The sequence below is a fragment of the Bufo bufo genome, chromosome 5 (genome assembly GCF_905171765.1).
Source record: "Bufo bufo chromosome 5, aBufBuf1.1, whole genome shotgun sequence".
Classification (NCBI taxonomy): Eukaryota; Metazoa; Chordata; class Amphibia; order Anura; family Bufonidae; genus Bufo; species Bufo bufo.
In genome coordinates, this window is record NC_053393.1 from 396430608 (window position 1) to 396453047 (window position 22440).

The 22440-nt window shown below is 40.0% G+C and overlaps 1 long non-coding RNA gene across 1 annotated transcript in view; it reads left to right on the forward strand.

Annotated features, from left to right (window-relative positions):
• Positions 1-927: 927 nt before the first annotated feature.
• LOC121002122 overlaps positions 928-22440 on the forward strand; it is a 309140-nt gene continuing 287627 nt past the window's right edge. Inside the window, exons 1-2 of the long non-coding RNA XR_005779224.1 lie at positions 928-1849; positions 3576-3825. This is a non-coding gene — a long non-coding RNA (uncharacterized LOC121002122). The remainder of the gene's footprint in view (positions 1850-3575; positions 3826-22440) is intronic.

The window sequence follows — 22440 nt, forward strand, 5'->3', positions numbered from 1 at the left end:
GTACTACACAGTGTTAATGTTGCAGCCCAAGAAGCGGAGGAAAGTAATTCTGGAACATATTTGCCTGGACTTAAAAATAACAACTTATAGGTAGCTTACTAAATCGTCCTGAAGACGTGTGTATCAAACACAGATCTGGGACCTTTAATTCCAGGTAAGTGCCACGCCTATTCTTTCTGTGTATTATTCATGTATTACCCATATAGAAATTATATTCTCTTTCTTTCTTTCTTTCTTTCTTTTTCTCTCTCTCTCTCTCTATATATATAGAGAGAGGGTTGAGTTTGAAACTTGTCTAAACTTATGGTTATATGACAATTTGCACTATAAACAGCTCCTAAGAGTTAAATGTCCCATTCAGCTCTGCTGCATCTCTATACTATCTGTATACATTCAGCCATGTCCTTTAGGAAAACCAGTTAAACCTTTATAAATTTATAGTTTTTTCACAGGTTCGTCTTTTCTTTGATGTTTTTATTGTTTTTACAATGCTATTGTTTCGTATAGAAAATAAATATTTTGATGATGATATAGAAACAAATAGTAAATATTTTGATGCTGTATAAACAATACACAAACCTGACTGAAAGATGAACTATTATAAACTACACAGAAAAGTTGGTGAAAACTTTTGATGTGTACATTTCCTGCTTGTAGTTTAGCCTGAGAGACTTATAAAAAAGACCTAGTACAGATTGTCACAAACAATGACCACTACATAGGTTTTTGGATGAAACAAAACCAAAAGAGGACCAGACAGCTGTAGTTTTAGGGCTGTGCCTTTAAAGGCTGTGTGTTTATTTTCCTCCCTCCTCCTCCCTCTCTGCTGCTGGAACGTGCAGTTAGTATGCAGTAAAGGGACGAGAAGCTGAGTGACTACCAACTAGTGAATACTCTGGGAAAACAACTTTAGAATAAGTGCTTAGAAGGTGGGTTAAGAATACTTCACTGAAATGATGCAGAAGATGCCAGATCCACAAACGAGCCCTGCAAACAACTCTCAGTTGCTGTGGATACCCATCCTCTCCCTGCACTTTTTTTTTTGTTTAGGGGGAGGTGCCACCAAACTCATTCTGGTCCCAAATTGTTTTGTGAAACAAGTGAAACTTCTAGAGGATTGAAGGAGACCTGGTTTCCAGTGGGTGCTCTCCTCACTGCTGCTGCAGTCTATGCAACAGGTAGGTTGGTGTGACGCCTAGCTCATCTCTTTGTTGTTGAACCTAAGTCCAAGGACAATGAGATGTGGGAGGGGAGTGTCCTGGACGGGACAGGACAGTGGAGACACACTGCCTGGTTCACACCTAATATCTTCATCAGCATCAACAGCTTCTTCACCCTTTCTCTAACATTCACTAAAAGCACAGGGCTTTACAGGATCATCTTGAAGTTGAGGGCTTTGACCCATCAGGACAGCAACCCAAACAAAGAGGAACATCTTTGGACACTAAACTTGTCAACTCCTGCTCACCCACTTGCTGGGCTTTATGAATCTACTATGAAGTTTACCTAAGTCCTGGTGGTTGAAGGTGAAGCTAATTCAGGACAAAAGTTTACTAAGAGAAATTGCAGTGGATCTTGTAGTGTGCTTCTGACTAGACAAGGGAGGAGGGCGAGGGTGGGAGCTACAAACCTGCTGCAGAGCTCCAGTTCTTTGTTTGCTCCGAGAACTTGAACAAAAGGAAAAGTCTGAAGAACTCTTTATCTGCATCTCTATCTGGAATCAGCCCTTTTCCTCCAAGCCCTTCTGTGGTTGTCTTCTTCAAAAACTTCTCTAGCATGAGGGACCTCAATATCATTGTTACCTGCAAGTCACAAAGGGGCTTGACTCCAGAAGTTTCTTGTTTGAGAGGTGAGTTGCTTTGAGTGAGATGTGGGTGGGCAGGGATCAGGTGTACTGCAAGTTAACTCACTCTCTAGCAGTTTATATTACATTAACTAGGAATATTGTATGGATTTGCATGAAAATGGAACTTCTACTACTACTTTACTATGTTTGGAGTTGTATTTCAGTAAATGTTGAAAATACTTTGCTAATTACTTTCCTTTATGACAACCTTGTCATAAACAACCTTGTAATGAATGGCATCTGGAGAACAAAGTCTTGGCAAAGGCTCCTCATCTTTCTTTTTTTTTCTTTCTGTTTTCTTTTTTTTTCTTCAGTTTTTCATTTAAACTATTACATTGATTTAATTGTATTATTATCCATATGGCAGCAGTACAGATACAGTGGTTTAGTGGAAAGCCTTCTGAAATAATTAGGTTTATAATATGCTTTTAAAATTGACAGCTTTCACAATATTTTTTAACCAGCGATGAAAAATGAGACAGTGGCAAAAAGTTTCTAAACTTTGGCTAAAGTTTGTTTACTCATGGTGATAAGTTGTGACGCAGCGCTGAAAACTCATGAGAGCGTTTGGAATTTGTTACTGACTTATTGTAACTTTTATTTAAGTGGTTTATTTTTTATTTCTCGAGTTTTCGTCTATTCTGAATATTTGCCTAAGATTTGAACTTAGCGAGCCAGAGAAAGATCTCGTCCTTGGCATTTGTGACACATCGTGCTAACAATGTGTCGCACTAGTTTTAATCTTTCTTTTCGTCTCAATCCCCTGGATAGGTCCTTCTTTCTATAAATCCCATATTTGAAGCGTTTTCTTATCAACAGATTACAATAATAACTAAACTTAACTGTAGCAGGACCATATATTATCACGATCTTCCTATTGTTCAAGAGTAAGTAAAGAAAATGGTTAAATGGTGATAGTATGTTGCATATACGGTAATTCAATGTGTCCTGTAACCACATGAAAGAAATTCATGCAGATGTTACACAAGAAAATGGTTTGCATTCAGAAAGCCATATGTAGCAATACGGGCATGTTTACTAAATATGGTGGGCTACTATAAAAATGCACATTCCCTATAATGCGTATAGTATTCTGTGATTATTGTACGTGTGGAGTTTTAAGTTACACATTTTCATTTGCTTCCTCTATTGGTGTTCATTAAGACCCCAATATGTATGCAAAAATGTTGAATATTGTTCTATCAGACTTTTTTTTTTAAGTATCAGAACACGAGTGCCTGTTCATATTTTTATTCTCTCATTCAGTTCTTGAGGCAATCCATTGGTATAGTAACAGTCATACTGGTAATAAGCATTGCTAGTTCTTTTATATCAATGAGCCATTGTTTTATTCCAACAGCGCTCTCTACAGCTACAGTGCGGTGTCATTGTATTGTACCACTTTCCATCACAAAAGTATTCATTTTTCTTTAAATAAAGTCATAATGAAGTGTGTGAATTGTGAATTTCACATATAGATTATTTAATGTTTTATGACTATTTTTATTTTAAAAAACCTTGGACCAATTTAAGGAAATTATAAAGTTATGTATAGCTTGGCAAACATAGATGTGGGCTTATGTATACATTGAGCATGCATGTGATTGTGGAAAATAGAACCTTACTTACCACGTAGACTCCGTATTTCAACAATTATTCTAACAATGTATCCAATATTTTTTTCAAAAATACAGCGCAAAAATATTAAACTTTGTTTTTCCTCATATAGAGCTTCTCATGGATCTGTTAAAAATGCAAGAGACAAATGGTGAATTTGGTTTCCAAATACGTTACCTTTAAGTGCTCATTATAAAATATGAAGATCTGGGTTCTGAGCCCAGGATTTTTAAAATCGTGCTTTGGATTGAACTGGTTCTGCACAGTTGGATTATACAGCGTTTTGGCTTTGGGATCTGCCGAACACTTCCACTTGGATTAAAGAATAAGCTTCACCCTAGTGACAATGTGACATTACTAAGGTATATTTTAGTGTTTCCTTTAGGTATTATAAAGCTTTTTATTGTTTCTATGCAGTTATTTTCAATCTGGCCCTTTGCTCGTATGAGTTGCAGATTTCCGTTTATTGTGGTGTGTATTTGCCTTAGCTTTATTTGGACATGGTTTTTATGGGCGCTCGACTGTTGCACATTCTGATCTGTATAAAGAATGCATTCTTTTGGTGCAAAATGTGTGTAATTTAAAATTTGCAGTCCATGCTCATCATGCAGTAAATTAGCAGACACGTGATTCTGTTAGATTTAGGCGGGAAGCAATTAAAGTAATGTACACTGACTAAGATATCCCTTTCATGGTTGCCTATAATATTGCATGTTTCATGAAGGAGAATGGATGGAGAGGCACGTGCCAGTGGTTACACAGTTAAGCATGACCCAGCCAAATGATTACATTGAATGGTATTGTAGTGAATAATGACACTAAATATTGTGTGCAGATGAGTCTTACATAGACTATAAAGCGACCATTGTAGTATGTGATGTGGACTCCTTTGTTATGTTTTTGGTTGATATTCCTGGGTTTTGTGCATTCTAACCGGATTGTGTATTCTAAGATGGCTTCCTACAGGGCTGTATGCTTACTCATTCCAAGTTGACAGGGCTTTGTTTTCTGGCTCTGTGCTCGACATTCTAATGAATTTTCCATGAGTGAAAAATGTCCAAATGGGTTTTGTTACAATCTACTACCTTTTCATCAAGTGCCTATCGGAGTCTGTGTGCTTCCACTGAATATATTTCTAGACTTGCTTGTGCATTGCACCCCATTTGTACTTTTTTATGGTATATACATAAAATTGGTGAATATCTTTCTTCTATTGTCTCCATTGATCATAAATGGCATCAGAGTTATACTATGGCTGCTATGCCATTGTACGTGTAAATGGAACAGATATACATGCACAGAAACAAAAAGGTCGTTGAAACATGTGGCCTAACAACTCTGCTCGTGGTTATCATCACTCTTGGTGCACCTCTATATTATAGAATGTTGCGTTTAAGTAACGTTTTAATGCAAATTTTTATTGTATGTAATGGTTGCTAATGTTGACATACACCCCATACTTCCACTTTGATCTCCTATCATGTGTCTCTCTATGTGGTGCCTTAATTTTATTGTGGAATTGAATAAACACTTGTACTGTATGGGCGCGGTTTTACAGATGTTGGTTGGCATCTGATTTGGTACAGCTACATACTGTTCATCGTAATTGGCTTTTAATGATTTTGTGTTGTGTAGATGATCAAAGATCAGAACAACACTTTGACATCAATAGCTTATATCATCCTTAGTAAACTATGGTGAAGAAAATTTGCCAGAAAAACTGTTGGTCGTTGTGCACTAAGTGGATATTGCTTTCTTGATGATGCATTTGGTTTGAATTCTTACAGTATATACAGTGAGCGTAAAACATGTCTAAACCTGGCCTTAAAAGTTGCAATATTTAAGGTGGAATGTCCTGACAATCACAGTTCTTGTATGGTAATGGTGTGCTATGTGTGTGGTAAAGAATGTATCTTTGGACCAAAGTAGTTGAGAATTTGTCATAGATAAGTAAATCTGAGCATGTATAAGGTGCTGGTAACAACACTATCAAATGATAAAACTTACACAAAAGCAATTATACAGTTGGTTAGATACAGATACTGCAACATTATAGAATAAGCAGAGGTATCCTATGTTTTACACTTAGTAAAAAGAATGAGATGAATAGCCAAAATGACTCCGTGTTTGCCTATTCAGGAGCCGCCATGATAGATTCTGAGAGACCTTACTGAACGATGCTTAATAAATGCTGAGTAACTGGAAAACCTCATGACCACATAATAGCTGGCAGACTTTACAATGAAGATTATGTAATGTTGCTTAACTACGCATATTTTATACCGAAAGAACTGAACAGAGAAGAAAATGAGTAGACGTTCTTTTCACAAAACTTTCTAACTGAGCAGTGCATATTTTCCTGATTTCTCCATATGAAGGTTTATAGAGAAGATCCTTATTAAAATGACTAGGCTGCACTGAGAGTAAAGAAAGACTTTAGGATTTTATAGACTTTGCATAACATTAAATAATATGTAAAGTGCTATTTTTTTTCCCGATGTCCTAATGTTCCTATCTAGAGAAGCCAGTGCTACTCATTAGAGAAATAACCATAAAGCTCAGCTCTATAAAGGCCTTGTTGGCTGTGACAAAAGTACTTTGCTCAGTGTGAATGTTGATAGACACACCCAGAGCAGTTCTAATCAGCTGCATATTTCTATACTTTATACTGGTTACTTCGAGCATGATATATTTCACACCTTCTGCCTAAATTCCTTCCAGGAATGCTCAAAAATAAATGGCAGTCAGAGAGATCTCGCCTTCAAGAACACGGCCTGAAGATTGGACAGCAGTTTTCAAACTCTGAATACTTCATAGCTTTTGTGTTCCTGCCGTTATGTAAAATGCAACCCGCTTTTGTACTGTATCTGAATAGCTGGCACAGTATTTTCCATTCAGCCTCCCTGCTTCCAACTCACTCGAACTAATGAAAGAAATACCCCAGAATTCTATCCAAGTTCTTAAGAAACAAGTTGGAGTGATAAGAAAAATAGGGCTTTAGTAGGCCTGCCTGGTTAAAGTTTTCCATTTATATTGTAAGATCCCACAAGGAGGAATCTGAAGTTCTTTTGTGGCAGTGTGTACATATTTATGCTGTGTCACGTCTCATGGGCTCTTTGTTACCCACTGTACAATGCTGTAGAGAGTACTGGTGCCTTGGCTTTTCTTCCATCTAGGCTTGCTTGCTGGACGGTTATGTAACCCAAGACAACAATTTATAGTTTCTACGCTTTTGTTTTATGTCTCTTACCCTCAGTAGGAATTGTTTTTTAGACTCATTGAAAAAGTATTTAGAAAGACCAAGACATGGTAAAGGAAGGCATACTAGAGGCGGTTCCCCCGTGATTTCTTTGTTGCATCACCTAAGCAATAAAATAATAAAAAAAGCTACATTATGTTTTAATGGTTGCATAAGACAGTACTGTGTGCTTGGGTAATTGGAGCTCATAATAGTGATTTGTTTTATGGCAGTTTTATAATGATCAAAATATTCACAGGTACAGGGAGTATTGTGAGAGATTATCTAGCTGTAAGTCCAGTGGGGAAGTAGGTTCTCCCGAAAACGATTATTCTAGGGTGAAGGTGTATTCCAGTTATCACCAAATCAGCATAAAATTGCTTATATAAAGTTATATGTTCTACTTGTATAACAATGATACATTCTACGACTGGCAAATTAAAGATATTTGAGGGTGTGTGTATGTGTGTGTGTATATATATATATATATGTTACTGTTGACAACTATCTTCCATCATTAACCTTAAAATAAAAAAGCACAGCCACCGGCATGCAACTGAATTAGGGCAAAAATGCAGTTTGCCATCATTTTGTGTTCCTTAGAAGTACAGTAAATCCGTTGATGTATTTCTTTCTTTAAGTTTCTTTAGCCATATATATATTTTTTTTAAAAACATGTTGTATACTTTGTAGACTAAAACGTATACCTTGGGCATGACATATATATTCACCTTACCAATGTTCACCTTACTATCATTTAAAGATGTAGCTACGTTATATCTGTGCCATTGTTCATTGATCACATTACTTGGTACAGAAGAGGGGAAACTACAGTAGGGGCTCAGTAAACACATTTTTACCTATTAAGATTTTAAGAAAATACTATATCATGGTTTATATGTGTGCATTTAAGTCAAGTATTTACAATGCATTTGGATATTTTTTACAGTTTTTGTCCTAATTTTTTGAGATTTTAGTGCCTCTTTTCTCTCGGTGAATTTTTATACAAAATCCTACGAATATTACGGGCCATATGCCGAAATGTGACTATTGTTTAGTTGGATTGCCTAGCTGGTTCTCAGGATTTCTAAAATATATATATTGATTTACAGATATGACATACTGCATATTCTTATGCAAAGAAAAATTCTTTGGCTATATGGGACTATTAAACATGGTTGAATATCATTGGTCACATGCTTATAGACATTGGCACGCTACATGCATTACTACACCAAGGAGTACAAATACTGTCAGATTAGATCATAACATAGCTACTAACTGTTACTAAATTCAAGGGCAATGTAGTGTATAAAGATATGTCCCTACAGTTTGTCCCTGACACTTTCATATTTTTTTATATTATTCTATATGATTTCTGTATGTGATGCATTTAACGTTTTCTGCATAGTCTTAATGTATACTTTACATATATATGATGTGAGGGTGCATGATGAGGGCAGTAGTACTTCAAGATCTAACAGTCCTTTCTGAAAACTGTCTTAGAGGCAGCGGATCAGTAGTACAATGCCCCACAAATTGTTCATAAATGCTGACAACTATCTGCAAAAATCCAGTTGGGCAATGATCTCATTCTTTAGAATCTCAGAAACCTCAGGACTGAAGAGGACCTCAGGCTAGTATTCTTTCTTTCGATTTTATAACCTGTAAAAGAACGTGGAACAAAATGGACATCTACAGTAAAGAGAATGCTTACATTTACAGTCATGGGCCACTTTGGCGCACTTATAGACAACAATAGACTGGTATACTATTTAGATTAGAATAATGTTTCTCTGTCACTTGGTTCGCAGTAAGAGACTAGATGCATATTCTTCTCCTATTGATAGGGCATTGTTCAGCCATCTTTAAACACTTAGAAAGCTGCTCACGTACATTTTGTGTTCTTGACAGAGATGAGAAATGACCAGTAAACCTCAGGAGCCCGTGATATCGGCAAGCTTGTCCACACCCACCATTTTATGTCTGAAAATACCTCAAGAACACTTCAATAAACAGACCTAAGAAATATAACTATACAAGTTTGATTAGCAACTGTTACTCTTAATCCAAAAAATATAGGCTTCTTGATTATTCTTTTGTACGGTAAAATGTCCACTACCCTTTCTTGGAATTCGCTGTCTTTTGTTGTCTTTCTGACACCCTTTTGAGCCTCGGTGCATTAATATGAGTAGAAGAGATGTCAATAGACTTCTTGGCAATAGCAAAGGATTTCAGGGGTATTGTATAACATACAAGGCCTGAATCACTGTGTGGCGAATCTGTATGCAACACCAGGCGTATTTTCCTAATGCATTCTGCTGGTGTATTTCTATACTTTGTGAGCATTCATTAGTCCAAGCGCAATGCAACTTACAATAGAAGTCATGCTAAAAGGAACTGTTTATCTGTGGGCAAAGAAATATAATCAAGGACGTCTTACACATCTCCCAACATTTTTATGACACCACTGATTCATAAATGTTCCAGATCTTCATGCCCTTCATGAGCTGTGTCATATTTCTTTCTCTTCAACTACCCCGCTGTCATCGAATACAGGGCATCACGCTATTATTTCCAGGTAGCAAGCACATAAAAGGTCCACTCACCCATATTTGCAGTGTTATTAGTTTAAAAACTTACAAAAGTGACAGATATAGTTCACGTTACACGAACGGTGTCTTCAAGGATGCCTTCAAGACAGCAGACAACGTGATATATTAAACTGTGGCATTAAACCACGTAGGTATTACTAGTATTTATGTCATGTTGTCTATTCAATAACCCCCTCAAGCATTCATTCATATGCATTGTGGTGCTGCCAGTGAAATATATATTTAATGTAAGCACATAATGTTTAGAAATGTTAGTAGGCTTCTCAGATAGCATGGTGACAGTGATGCCTTCAGAACGGTTCAGAAGGTCCACAGTCTTCTGTCCACTGACATCTGACAAGGTCCATCATATACAGCAGATTTGAGTAGCGTGTCATGACTGTAAGAAACCTACTAGTTCCAAAGAGAAAAATGACTTATTTAGCTGCATGTGTGGATAGAGATTGCTTCCAGTAGACGAGGAGTGATGGAAGTAACAGAGGATATTGTATATAGACATTTACCATTGCCTATAATATGTCAATCTGTGCCTAGGGTATCAACCACTAGAGTAAATTAGTTGTGTTTTAACTACAGTTTTATGCATTGATGACAATTGCAATATAGTTCATTTTCAAAGTCTATATCTTACCACCAATTTCCAGAAATGCTGTTTTCTCATTACAGCTCAAACATTGTGACATCTAAATTAGAAATTGTTACAAACCAAATGGCACCCATGATCTAACCAAATACCGTTCTGTCCCTGGATGTAACATCAGACTACATTTCCCAGTGAAAGTTCTGAAATATTAAGATGTGTCATGAATTTATCCCAGCCACACCCTCAAAAATCAGAAGCTTTGTCCTTCTAGAACCTCAGGTTTTAGTTCAAGGTATAAAGTCCTTTATCCAGATTACTATTAGAGTACGGTCACGCATGGCGTAAATGCTGCAGATTTTTCACATTGTAACTGCATGCAGAAAATCTGCAGCATTTACAGTGGCATCAGTGTGAATGAGATTTGAAAAAGTTCATCCACACGCTGTGAAGAGGGTTAATTCAGCGGCAAATCTGTAGTATTTCCACACACAAATCTGAAAAATTAGGTGGGCCTTTTGGTGCTGTGGATTTTGGGCATACCCCAAGAGTATGTTTGCACTTGGTAGATCTGTGTAAAAATAGTTTTTGACTTTTTCGACATATGAATTTTATAGCCTCTTTTCAGATAACTTAAACAGACGCATACATTTCTGTTACATATCTGTGCGTGTGAACATGCCCTAGTAAACCAAACTGTTCTCCTTTGACATGGAAGTCTTGACTAAAGAATGTACAGTAGGTGTCCTTGTGGCTTCTTCCTGCTGTATGGTACATTAAAACTGTACACAGGATGAATATATGTATGGCCATTCCAGGCAGCAATGGCAATTTTATGTTGTTTTTTGGTTTCTGTCAAGAAGTGCTTAACTAAAAGAAAATGACTTATCTTTGTTGTAGGTGATGGCTTGTGCAGTGGCTAAATAACATTGAAATGTCCAGCTCACGAAGGAGAAATGTGGTAAAAAATATGCATACAGTATAGTATAGTAGAGTATATGTATAGTAAAGCATATGTATTTCTAGTAGTTGCTTATTCTGACCTGCGCTAACTTATCAAACTACATATAAAACATTCCTGGTGAATATTAGGTAGGAAAAAAAATATTTATTAATTGATGTCACTCTTGCCAAATTGTATTGGTATCATGCAACTGAAACAAAAGCTAACCTTCTATATGGCCTGTCAATCATCCTTCTGCTTCAGTAAGCCATCCAATCATATAAGAGTCTGACTGATGATTGACAGCACTACTTCCCAAGGGGCTGTGTATTGTCTGCGGTATTTTAGTTCTATATGATTCACTGACAAGTGGATTGGTGAATTTTAAGGACATGACTCGAAATGCAGTGGTGCAGTTGTCTCCACGGTATATTAGACTATTTGTTTTTATTTTTTTGTTACCTGGACTAAGGATTTTGCTGTATGTGTTTACTATGCTAGTAGCAGGCATTGTGATACTAGTATTATTATTATTCAGCAGTACATGGCTTAGTGATAACCTGGAGATTACTAAGATGACTATATGTGGTGAACCGAAACCGCAACAAATGCGATTATACTGTAATGACTGATAATTGCTCGTTAATTTAGTTTTTCAACATAATATAGAGAACTGAAATGAGTATACAATGAGAGTAACCATTCATTTTGATATTGTTATAAGAATGATTGCTTATTAGAAATTTCCCATTCAGTCAAACTCTTTAATATTTGCTGATTTTGTCTCACAGGTAATCATGACCAAGCATTTTGTATGTTTATCAAGAGTAGAAATGAGCGAATCAATTCTAAATGTATGAAATTCATCTTGATATTTTAAAAAATTCAGACACTAGACAAATATTTAGCAGTTTGATTCAGAAGAATCTCTCCAAATGGTGACGGCCAGTTGACAGATCAGAAGACAGACAAAAAAAGACATCTGCCACCTAGGGATAATTTGTGAACCATGTTCTGACAGTGCTGTATGCTTTAAACAGTCTATTTGTTAGGCTACGTCCACACCTGAGTTCCAGTGTTCCAGTAGTCTGTTCTGGCAGAGGAGCATACTACCAGACTTACCATATCTGGCATAGCCGGTCACTTCCGTTGCCTGCCAGATCCTCATTACTAATGCTGCAATGATGCTAAAGAGCTTCAAAGAGGTTGGGTACAGTCCTAGGAGACCTCAGAGTGTCATGCACAACTTTTGAGGGCAATCTAAGCACTTTCGGTTTGGGTTGAATTTATTCGTACTCAAATCCAATCTGCCAACTGATTTCTTAAAATTGGACCCGAAATGAATTTCAAGAAATTTGCTCATCTCTAATCAAGACTTGAGTAATGTTTTTTTCAAATCATTATTTCATCTTTGTGGTAAAAACTTTAGAAAAGTTAATGGGAAGATTTAAGAAAACTGTGAGAAACTATCATAGCAACCGATTACAGCGCAATTTTCATTTCTTAGAGTCCACTTCAAAAATTTAAGCTTTGCTGTGATTTGTTGGTGTGGGCAGCAAAAACCGTACATCCCCATAGAAGGCGCAGTTCATCCCCATAGAAGTGAATGGGGATAAGCGCTACCAAGCACAGCCGCTATACAATGTACGACACTGTGCTTGGTAAGCTGCGAGAAGGATGCTGCGCTCACTGGTGACTTCTCAAACAGCTGAATGCTGGGGGTCCAGAGGATAGGTCACTAGTATTAAAATCTCGAAAAACTTTAATTGCTGAAACAGCAGAAAACGTAGCAATAATAAGAGCTTTGTGGTTATGGTGGTTATGGTCACTTATGTGAATTCTCCAAGTTGATTCTCTTTTTTTACATAGTGTACTCATTTTTAATGACAGGTGTACTCCTGTCTAAGTGTCTATTTAAACCAGACCCATTATGTCTGTTGGGCAGTAGAAAAGGCTAAAAATTGGATGTCCTATATTTTGATGCCCGTATTTTACTGGCCATTAAAAAAAGACCATGTTAATAGACCCATAGACTTTGGATGGTTATGAAAATGGCCGTGTGATGGTCGTGCGAATATACCCTTAACCAAATTCAGTTGACAATTGTGTTTAGTTTCAATACCCGCACCTGTGAATGATTACTGCCAGACCTGATGAATAATAGAATCTGTTTGGCAATGTGACCCAGGCTAGAACAGGGGTCAGCAACCCCTGGCACTCCAGCTGTGGTGAAACTGCAACTCCCAGCATGCTCCTTTCACTTCTGTGGGAGTTCTTAGAATAGAAAAACAAGTGTGCATACTGGGAGTTGTAGTTTCACCACACCTGGAATCCCAGAGGTTGCAGATCCCTGGGCTAGAAGGTCTCAAAAAGTAGCACATAATGCTATGTTCTAAAGAGAATCAACCACAGATGTGAATACAAGTCATTGAAATCTACCAGTTTGGAAAAGGTTGCAAAGCCATTACTAAGGCTCTGGGGATTCAGTGAACCACAGTGAGAGCTATTATACTCAAATAGAGAAAACATGGTGAACCTCTCCAAGAGGGGCTGGCCTACCAAAATTTTTTACCTACAGTGCATTAAGGACTCATCCATGATGTTACAAAAGAACCCAGACAAACATCTAAAGAACTGCAGACCTGACTCACCTCAGTTAACTCCTTCCCTATATGCACTGTACATACACAGCCCTGCAGGAAGTGAGTTTCCAACATGCACCCTGCATGAACATCGTGCTGACCAGCGCAGGAGCTCTGTTTGCCTGATCAGCGTCAGGGATCCGGCTGTTAATCACAGTCAGGCCCCTGCTTTAACCGCTGTCAACAGTGAAAACTTGATGTACTTAGGAGGTTTACAGAGGGAGGGAGTTCCCTCACTCGACCCCCAGGCTGGATCTCATAGGCAACTATCAGTGTAATACTGTCACAATGCATTACAATACACTATGGGGATCATTTATTATCCTGAAGTATACCTATATTAGGCGTATTTCACAATATGTGACTTTTCCCCACTCACGCCAGGTCTACAAATGTGGGCGTGGCGTGGGTGGGGAAGAGCACGGGCCTTCAGGCCCATCTCATTCATCATTTTCTACACCTGTTTTAGGCGTAGAAAATGGTCTAAATATAAGCCAGCTAGGAAGCTTACATTAAGACAGGCGCTGGGTCTTCATAACTTTGGCGGATCCATCACCACATTTAGGGGTTATTAAGATCGTCGTCTAAAACCCCAGTCTTAGGCCCCTTGCAGACGAGGGTGTCTGGATTAGGTCCGGATGTGTCCCGGTGCATTGTGGCAAACCCGCGCGAGTAGGTACGCAATTGCAGTTAGTTTTGACTGCGATTGCGTTCCGTTGTTCAGTTTTTATCGCGGAGGTGCAATGCGTTTTGCACGCACGTGATAAAAAACTAAATGTGGTACCCAGACCCGAACTTCTTCACAGAAGTTCAGGTTTGGGTTCAAGGTTGTGTAGATTGTATTATTTTCCCTTATAACATGGTTATAAGGGAAAATAATAGCATTCTGAATACAGAATGCATAGTACAATAGGGCTGGAGGGGTTAAAAAAAAATATATATTTTTTTAACTCACTTTAATCCACTTGTTCGCGCAGCCGGCATCTCTTCTGTCTTCTTTCGTGAGGAATAGGACCTTTGATGACGTCACTACGCTCATCACATGGGTCATCACATATTCCATCACCATGTTATGATCATCATCCTGTTATGTAACTGTGCAAATATCAGATGTTTATGATTGTTATAACTATTTTTAATTTTAGATAGAACCTGAGATGGCAGAGGCACAAAGAAGTTTCACGTCTGTGGAGTTACGGGCCGTCATGAAGTTTTCGTTTCTCCAAGGAAAGTCTGCAAAGGACATTCACACTGAGATGTCACAAACACTAGGAGAGAAGTGTCCTCAGTGTGAATGTCCTTTCCTTGGAGAAACAAAAACTTCATAAAGGCCCGTAACTCCACAGACGTGAAACTTCCTTGTGCCTCTGCCATCTCAGGTTCTACCTGAAATTCTAAATAATTATAACAATCACAAACATCTGATATTTGCACAGTTACATAACAAGATATCAAACTTTCATATGGTGCCAAATTCATTAATTTATTTTTCAATTCCTACTGGAAGGGGGCAAAGCCAGCAACTTCTCAGCATCCCCTCGTAAAATGTGAAAAAACTATATAACATTGTTGTCTCTGTAATTGTACTAATTAGCAGAATAATTTTCCCATATGGTGTGCGCCACAAAACCAAAACCCAAAAAGCAATGGCAGTTGAGTGTCGGGTCACTTCTTGGGGTTTCTTTTTTTATTTAACCTCAGAGCCTCTGAAGTTTATTTCCAGTTCTGTATTAATCATCAAATTACACCTCAAATGCACATGGTGCTTTTTCTCTTCTGAACCCTGCAGTGTGCTAAAACAACAGTTTATGAACACATATGGGGTGGTGCTGTCTAGAGGAGAAAATTAGTAACAAATTGTGGGGTACTTTTTCTTCTGTTGACCTTCTGTGGCTAAAACATTTTATTGGAAATTTTATTTAAATTTTTTCTTTTCCCAGCCAAGTTTTTCTAAATTCTATGAAACACCTGTAGGGTCAAAGCACTCACTACACCTCTCAATAAATTCCTTGATGTTTAGTTTCCAAAATTGTGTTACTTTTTGGGTTTCCCATTGTAGGGGTACCTCAAGGTCTTTTCAAATGTGACATAGCACCTAAGAATTCCAGCGAAATGCCCTACAAAATCCATATGGTGCTCCTTCCCTTCTGAGCCCTGCGGTGTGCTCATACAGCAGATTATGACCACATATGGGTTGTTTCTGTAAACTACAGAATCACCATAATAACCCTTGCTGTGTTATGAAATTTTTTTTTTATAGAGAATCTCTAAATAAAAGGAGATTTGAAACTTCACCTCCATTTTCCCTTAATTCTTGTGGCACACCTAAAGGGTTAACAAAGTTTGTAAAAATCAGTTTTAAATAATTTGAGGGCTGTTGGGGTTGTTTATGAGAGGTTTCTGTTTTGTAAGCCCCTCAAAGTGACTTCAGAACTTAAAGAGGACCTGTCACCTCTCTTGTCATTTCTGTTTTAATAGCCACTTGCATCCCCCATGTAATAACTATTCTGGAGCATCTATTCTTATGTTCTGTGTTGTACCGTTCCTTTATTAATTCTACTAAAAGTTATGAATGATTTGCTAGCAGTCTGAAGTAAGGGTATAGAGGGTCGCTAACCAGTTGGGAAGGAGGGGGTTCCCTGCACAGTCTGACACTATCCAATCAGTGCTGCCATTGCCAGACTGTGCAGGGACATACCCTCAACTGACAACACCCCTCTGTACCCTTACTGAAGACTGATAGCAATTCATTCATAACTTCTAGTACAAATAATAAATGAATGGCAGAACATAGAATCAAAAGAACAAATGCTTCAGAATTGTTATTATATGGGGAATGCAAGAAGCTATTAAAAAGGCATGCCAGGAGTGGTGACAGGTTCTCTTTAATTGGTTCTCAAAAACCCAGTTTTAGAAATTTCCTTGAAAATTTGAAAAATTGCTTCAAAAACTTTAACATCCTAAAAAAATAACATGATATTTACAAAATGATGCCAACATAGATATGGCGAATGTTAATAAATATTTTATGATTTATCTGTCTCAATAGCAGAAAAAATCTAAATAGCAATTTTTTCTAAATTTTCAGTAAATTTGGGATTTTTTAGTAAAGATTAGTGTTGATCGAGCATGCTCGGCCAAACACCAGTTTGGCTCGAGCACCGCTATGCTCAGCACATCGCGGTGTTCGGCCGAATACCGCATGTGCTCGAGCGCGATGCTCGAGTCTCCTCCCCGCACGTTTGTTGGCTCCTACGTAAGTACTGCCACTCACTTTAATGCCGTAGCAATGTTCGTTACTGGCATTACATTGATTAGCTGGCCGGAACCCGTCATCGGGTCCTATAAAGCACCCGATGACATGTGGTTCGGACAGTCTTAGTCAGGGAGAGCTGTGTTGTAGAAGGGACAGATAGTGTAGGGAATAAAATGTTATTTTTTTGTTAGGCAGGGTAGGTGTTCGGGACCCAAAAGTCCTTTTAAAGACTATTGTTGTGTCTGGCAGCAATATATATTTTAAGTGCAATCTGCGTTAAATTGAGTGCGATTAGAGACCCAAAAGTCCTTTTAAGGACTATTTTTGTATCTGGCAACAATATATATTAGTAGCGCAACCTACGCTAAATTGCGTGCAATTTGTTAGAGACCCAAAAGTCTTTTTAAGGACTATTATTGTATCTGGCAGCAATATATATTTTTTGCGCAACCTGCGGTAAATAGCTTGCAATTGTTTGGCCATTGTAGACAGCGAAATTATCTGCGCTACATCTCCTGTTTAACGTGTGCGCATCCTAAAAATATCTGTGACATCCAGTGTACTTTTTCCGTAAACGCTGCGGACAGTGACATTACCTGCGCTACATCTCCTGTATAACGTTTGCGCATCCTAAAAATAACTGTGACATCCAGTGTACTTTTTCCATAGACTCTACGGACAGCGACATTATCTGCGCTACATCTCCAGTTTAACGTGTGCGCATACTAAAAATATCTGTGACATCCAGTGTACTTTTTCCGTAGATGCTACGGACAGCGACATTCCCTATAATTTTTTATTAGTCGTTGGTGACAGCAGCGACATTACCTGTGCTACATCTCCTGTATAACGTTTGCACATCCAAAATAACTGTGACATTCCCTGTAATTTTTTATTAGCCGCTGGTCACAGCGACATTACCTGCACTACATTTCATATATAACGTTTGCGCATCCTAAATATAAGTGACATTCAGTCTAAATTTTTTTGCTGCTGGTGGCAGCAACATTATCTGCACTACATCTCCTGTATAATGTTTGCTCATCCTAAATATCAGTGACATTCAGTTTAATTTATTTGCACATACACTTACAAAACCTGCGCTAGTGTATGTGGGACATACTTGCAAGCATATATACCATTTAATATGCAGAAGGTGAGCAGTAAAGGCCGTGGCCCTTGGCGCGTTGAAACTGTGCCTGTTTCCAGAGCACAAGAAACACACTCATCCACAATACCTAGCTTCATGTCCCAGTTTGCAGGGTGGCGCAGGACACCACTCTCGAAGTCAGACCAGTGCGACCAGGTGGTCGGTTGGATTGCAGCAGATAATGCTTCCAGTCGGTTAAGCACAACCCTGTCTTCAACCACGTCCAGTCTCATTAGCCAAGAGTCTGGTCAACAGAATCCTCACACTGATCCTCCTTCCTCCCACCATGGAGAGTCTTGCCAAACAAGTGATCCCACACTTGGATATTCCGAGGAGCTCTTTTCATCGCCATTCCTTGATTTGGGCTTCTCGCCAAGCCCGCTTGAAGAGGGACATGAGGAGATTGTGTGCACCGATGCACAAACTCTTGAGCATCCACAGTCATAAGAAGAAGACGGTGGGGAATGGCAATTAGTGTTTCACAAGGTGGATGATAATGATGAAACACAGTTGCCAATAAGTCAACGGCAATTAGTGTCTCAAGAGGTTGATGATGAGGATGAGACACAGTTGTCAATAAGTGAGGTTGTTGTTAGGTCAACAAGTCAGGAGGATGACCAGAGTGAGGAAGTGGAAAAGGAGGTGGCAAGCCAAGTGAGGACAGCAGTACAGAGGGGGAGGGATCCATAGCACCGTAACAGGCTGGAAGAGGCAGTGGGTTGGCAAAAGGGAGAAGGCGAGCCACACCAAACAGGCCCGCAACTGTTCCCCGGAGCACCCCCTTGCGGCAATCTCCCTTGCAAAGGGGTAGGTGTTCTGCAGTCTGGCGCTTTTTTGAGGAAAGTGCGGACGATAATAAAATTGTCATTTGCAACCTGTGCCGTACCAAAATGAGCAAGGGCGTGAACGCTAGCAACCTCACCACCACCAGCATGATCCGCCACATGGCATAAAAGCACCCTAATAGGTGTGCTGAACCCCTGGGTCCACAATCAGTGTCTTCGGTCGCACCACTGCCTTCTCTTCCCCTGTGTTATGTGCTGGCCAATCCCCTGTCCAAGACGCAGGCCCGGATGCCTCCCGACCTCCTCCTGGACCTTCGCAAGCACCATCATCTACCACATCCACTTCTATGTCCTAGCGCAGCGTACAGATGTCCATACCCCAGGCCTTAGAATGCAAGCACAAATACCCAGTCACCCACCCACAGGTCATAGCACTAAATGCACACCTTTCCAAATTTCTGGCTCTGGAAATGTGTCCATTTAGGGTTGTGGATACTGAGGCTTTCCGCAGCCTGATGGCGGCGGTGGTCCCTCGTTAGTCCCCAGCCGCCACTATTTTCCCCGGTGTGCCGTTCCCGCCTTACACCAGCATGTGTCCCGTAACCTCACCCGTGCACTGACCAATGCAGTTATTTGGACGGTCCACTTAATGACTGACACACGGACAAGTGCTTGTGGCCAGGGACGCTACATTTGCCTGAAGGCACACTGGGTGAACAATGTGGAGGCTGGGAGCTAGTCGTACCCTGGGATGGCACAGGTGCTACCGACGCCAAGGATTGTGGGCCCTACTTCCATCAGGATTTCCGCCACCACCTACATTAGTTGCTGCAACTCCCCCTTCTCCTCCTCCACCTCCTCCTCCACTTGCACCTCTGAATTCTCACCTTGAAGCATCAGTCAGCCATCAGTCAGTAGCTGAAAGCAGTGTAGCACTGCAGTGGGGAAGCGGCAACAGGCTGTGCTGAAACTAATATTTTTAGGTGACAAACAGCACACCGCCGCAGAGCTATGGTAAGTTATAAGGGACCAGACTGAGCTGTGGCTCTTGCAACTCAACCTACAACCAGGCATGGTTGTGTCTTATAATGGCCGTAACTTGGTGGCTGCTTTGGAGCTCGGCAAGCTCACACACATACCATACCTAGCCCACGTGTTCCACTTAGTGGTTCAGCGGTTTCTCAAAACCAACCCCAATTTGCCAGAGCTAGTGGTGAAGGTGTGCCCATTTCCAAAAGTCATCTACAGTTGCCGCCGGTCTGGCAACGCTGCAGCAGTGATTGCAATTGCTAGCTCACCGACTGTTGTGCGACATGAGCAGCAGAGGGCACGTTGCATATGGTGGCCAGGCTTTGTGAGCAGCAGAGGGCAGTAGTGGAGTACCAGCTGCAACATGGTCGTCTCCTTTCCAGTCAGCTTCCGCTTTTCACAAGCGACGAGTGGGCATGCATGACTGACCTCTGTGAGGTTTTATGTAACTTTGAGGAATTAACACAGATGGTGAGCGGCAATGCCGCTATTATCAGCAAAACCATCCCACTTCTGTGTCTACTGAAACGCTTGCTGCTCACAATGAAGGCAGATGCTTTGCATGTGAAAGAGGGGGAAATGGGGGAAGACAGTACTCAGGGTGATAGCCAGACCACCCTCAGTTTGTCTTATCAGCGCAAATTGGATGATGATGAGGAGGAGGAGAAGGAGGAGCTGGAGACGGTTGCCTCCGCTACAGAGAGTAGTACCCACAGCATGTTTATTCCATCTGTTCAGCGTTGATGGGCCGAAGAGGAGGAAGAGGATGAGGAGATTAAGAGTCATCCTCCTGATGAGGACAGCGAAGACTTGTCTGGTGGTACTCTGGCACACATGGCTGACTTTATGTTATGCTGCCTTTCCCGTGACCCTCGCGTTATACACATTTTGGCCAACACCGATTACTGGTTGTTTACCCTTCTCGACCCCCGCTATAAAGAGAACTTTTCATCTCTCATTCCTCTGGTGGAGAGGACTAGCAAAATAGTGCAATACCAGAAGATCCTTGTGGAAAAATTGCTCTAAAAATTTCCAGCTGACAATGCTGGCAGCGGAGTACATAGTTCCTTGGGCAACCAAGGTGGGGAGACAAGGGGAACACAAAGCAAATTCATGACACCCCACCAGCAACCTCACTCTGATGCGTGGCCTAGTGTCACAAGGAGAGAATGGTTTTGGAAGATGGTGAAGGAGTATGTAGTAGACCGTGTTAGCGTCCTCAATGATCCCTCTGTGCCTTACAACTATTGAGTGTCCAAGCTGGACATGTGGCACGAACTGGCGCTCTACACCTTGGAGGTGCTGGCCTGCTGCCAGCGTTTTGTCAGAGCGGGTATTTAGTGCTGCTGGGGGCATAATAACTGATAAGCGCATCCGACTGTCAACTGAAAATGCTGACAGGTTGACTCCTATCAAAATTAACAAGGCCTGAATTTCCCCTGACTTCTCTACTCTACCAGAGGAAAGCTGCTGATCATAAAGGCACTTTAAATGTGACTTTTATGGTGTATTGAATACACTGTATTCCTATGCACCCCTTCCCCCTTATGTGATATATAGGTTGTATCAGAGTGCCTCTTCCTTGTAATTTTTGGCAGCACTTGCACTTTATATACAAGTAATTATACAGGAAAGAATGTTTCCTAACAATTTTTCGTCTAAAATCGATTTAATCGGTTTTGTGCGTATTATTGTCAGTCTGTAAAATTGGCGTACTACTCAGACAACATCTTTCCCAGCAGCGCCTTGGGAGTCCAAGATGCATCCATACATCCTCTCTATGCTGTTCTCAGACCAATTCAGTGGTGTTTCCATCAATTTCTGATCTTTTCATGTTATCCAGACACCCTCCCCTCTTCAGAGCAGGGGGTGCCTGGCTTAATGCTTGGGTTCTCCCATTGACTTCCATTGTGCTCGAGTGCTCGGTAGAGCTCCTGAGCATCCCGAGGTGTTCTACTCGAGCACCCGAGCACTTTGGTGCTCGATCAACACTAATAAAGATAAAACGTATTGACTAAAAATTTACCACTAACATAAAGTACGATATGTCACGAGAAAACATTCTCAAAATGGCTTGTATAAGCAACAGCATTCCAACGTTGTTACCAGATAAAGTGACACGTCAGTTTTGCAAAAAATAGGCTGTCGGGAAGATTAAAAATTGTTGGTGTCAGGAATGGGTTAATAAATATCTGTCACCAAAAACTGCAATGCAATCTACAAGCAGCATGGTATACAGCAGGAGGAGCTGAGCAGATGGTTATATCATTTTTTGGGAAGAGATTCAGTAACTTATACAATTATATTTCTGCCATTTCTGAACTTTTCACACAACTTTGCATAAATCAGTAGTACTGTTTATCAGCCTCCATTCCATCCAGGACATATCACCTCTGTAGGAGGTTTGTATTACATGTCAATGCAAGTCTATGGGGAGTAGAAGGTTGAGGGGTGAACAGAAGCTGAGGAGACAGGCTCCGACAAAGAGAGACTGCACAGATACATAGAAAGTTTATATGTTAGTACATGTGCTTCATTCACAAAAATTCAAGTCAGTACTTTGTAATGTCCTTCATTATCCTGGGGCTGCTTCCAAGTTACTGTGAGACAGTTAGGAAGGTGATTCTCCTCTACTTTCTGTGTGTGCAGTGGATGACAGCTAGTCTACACATAACTGCAAATCATATATTCAGCAAGGATAGAGGAAAACTGCTACAAAATACCAGATACAAGTGATAT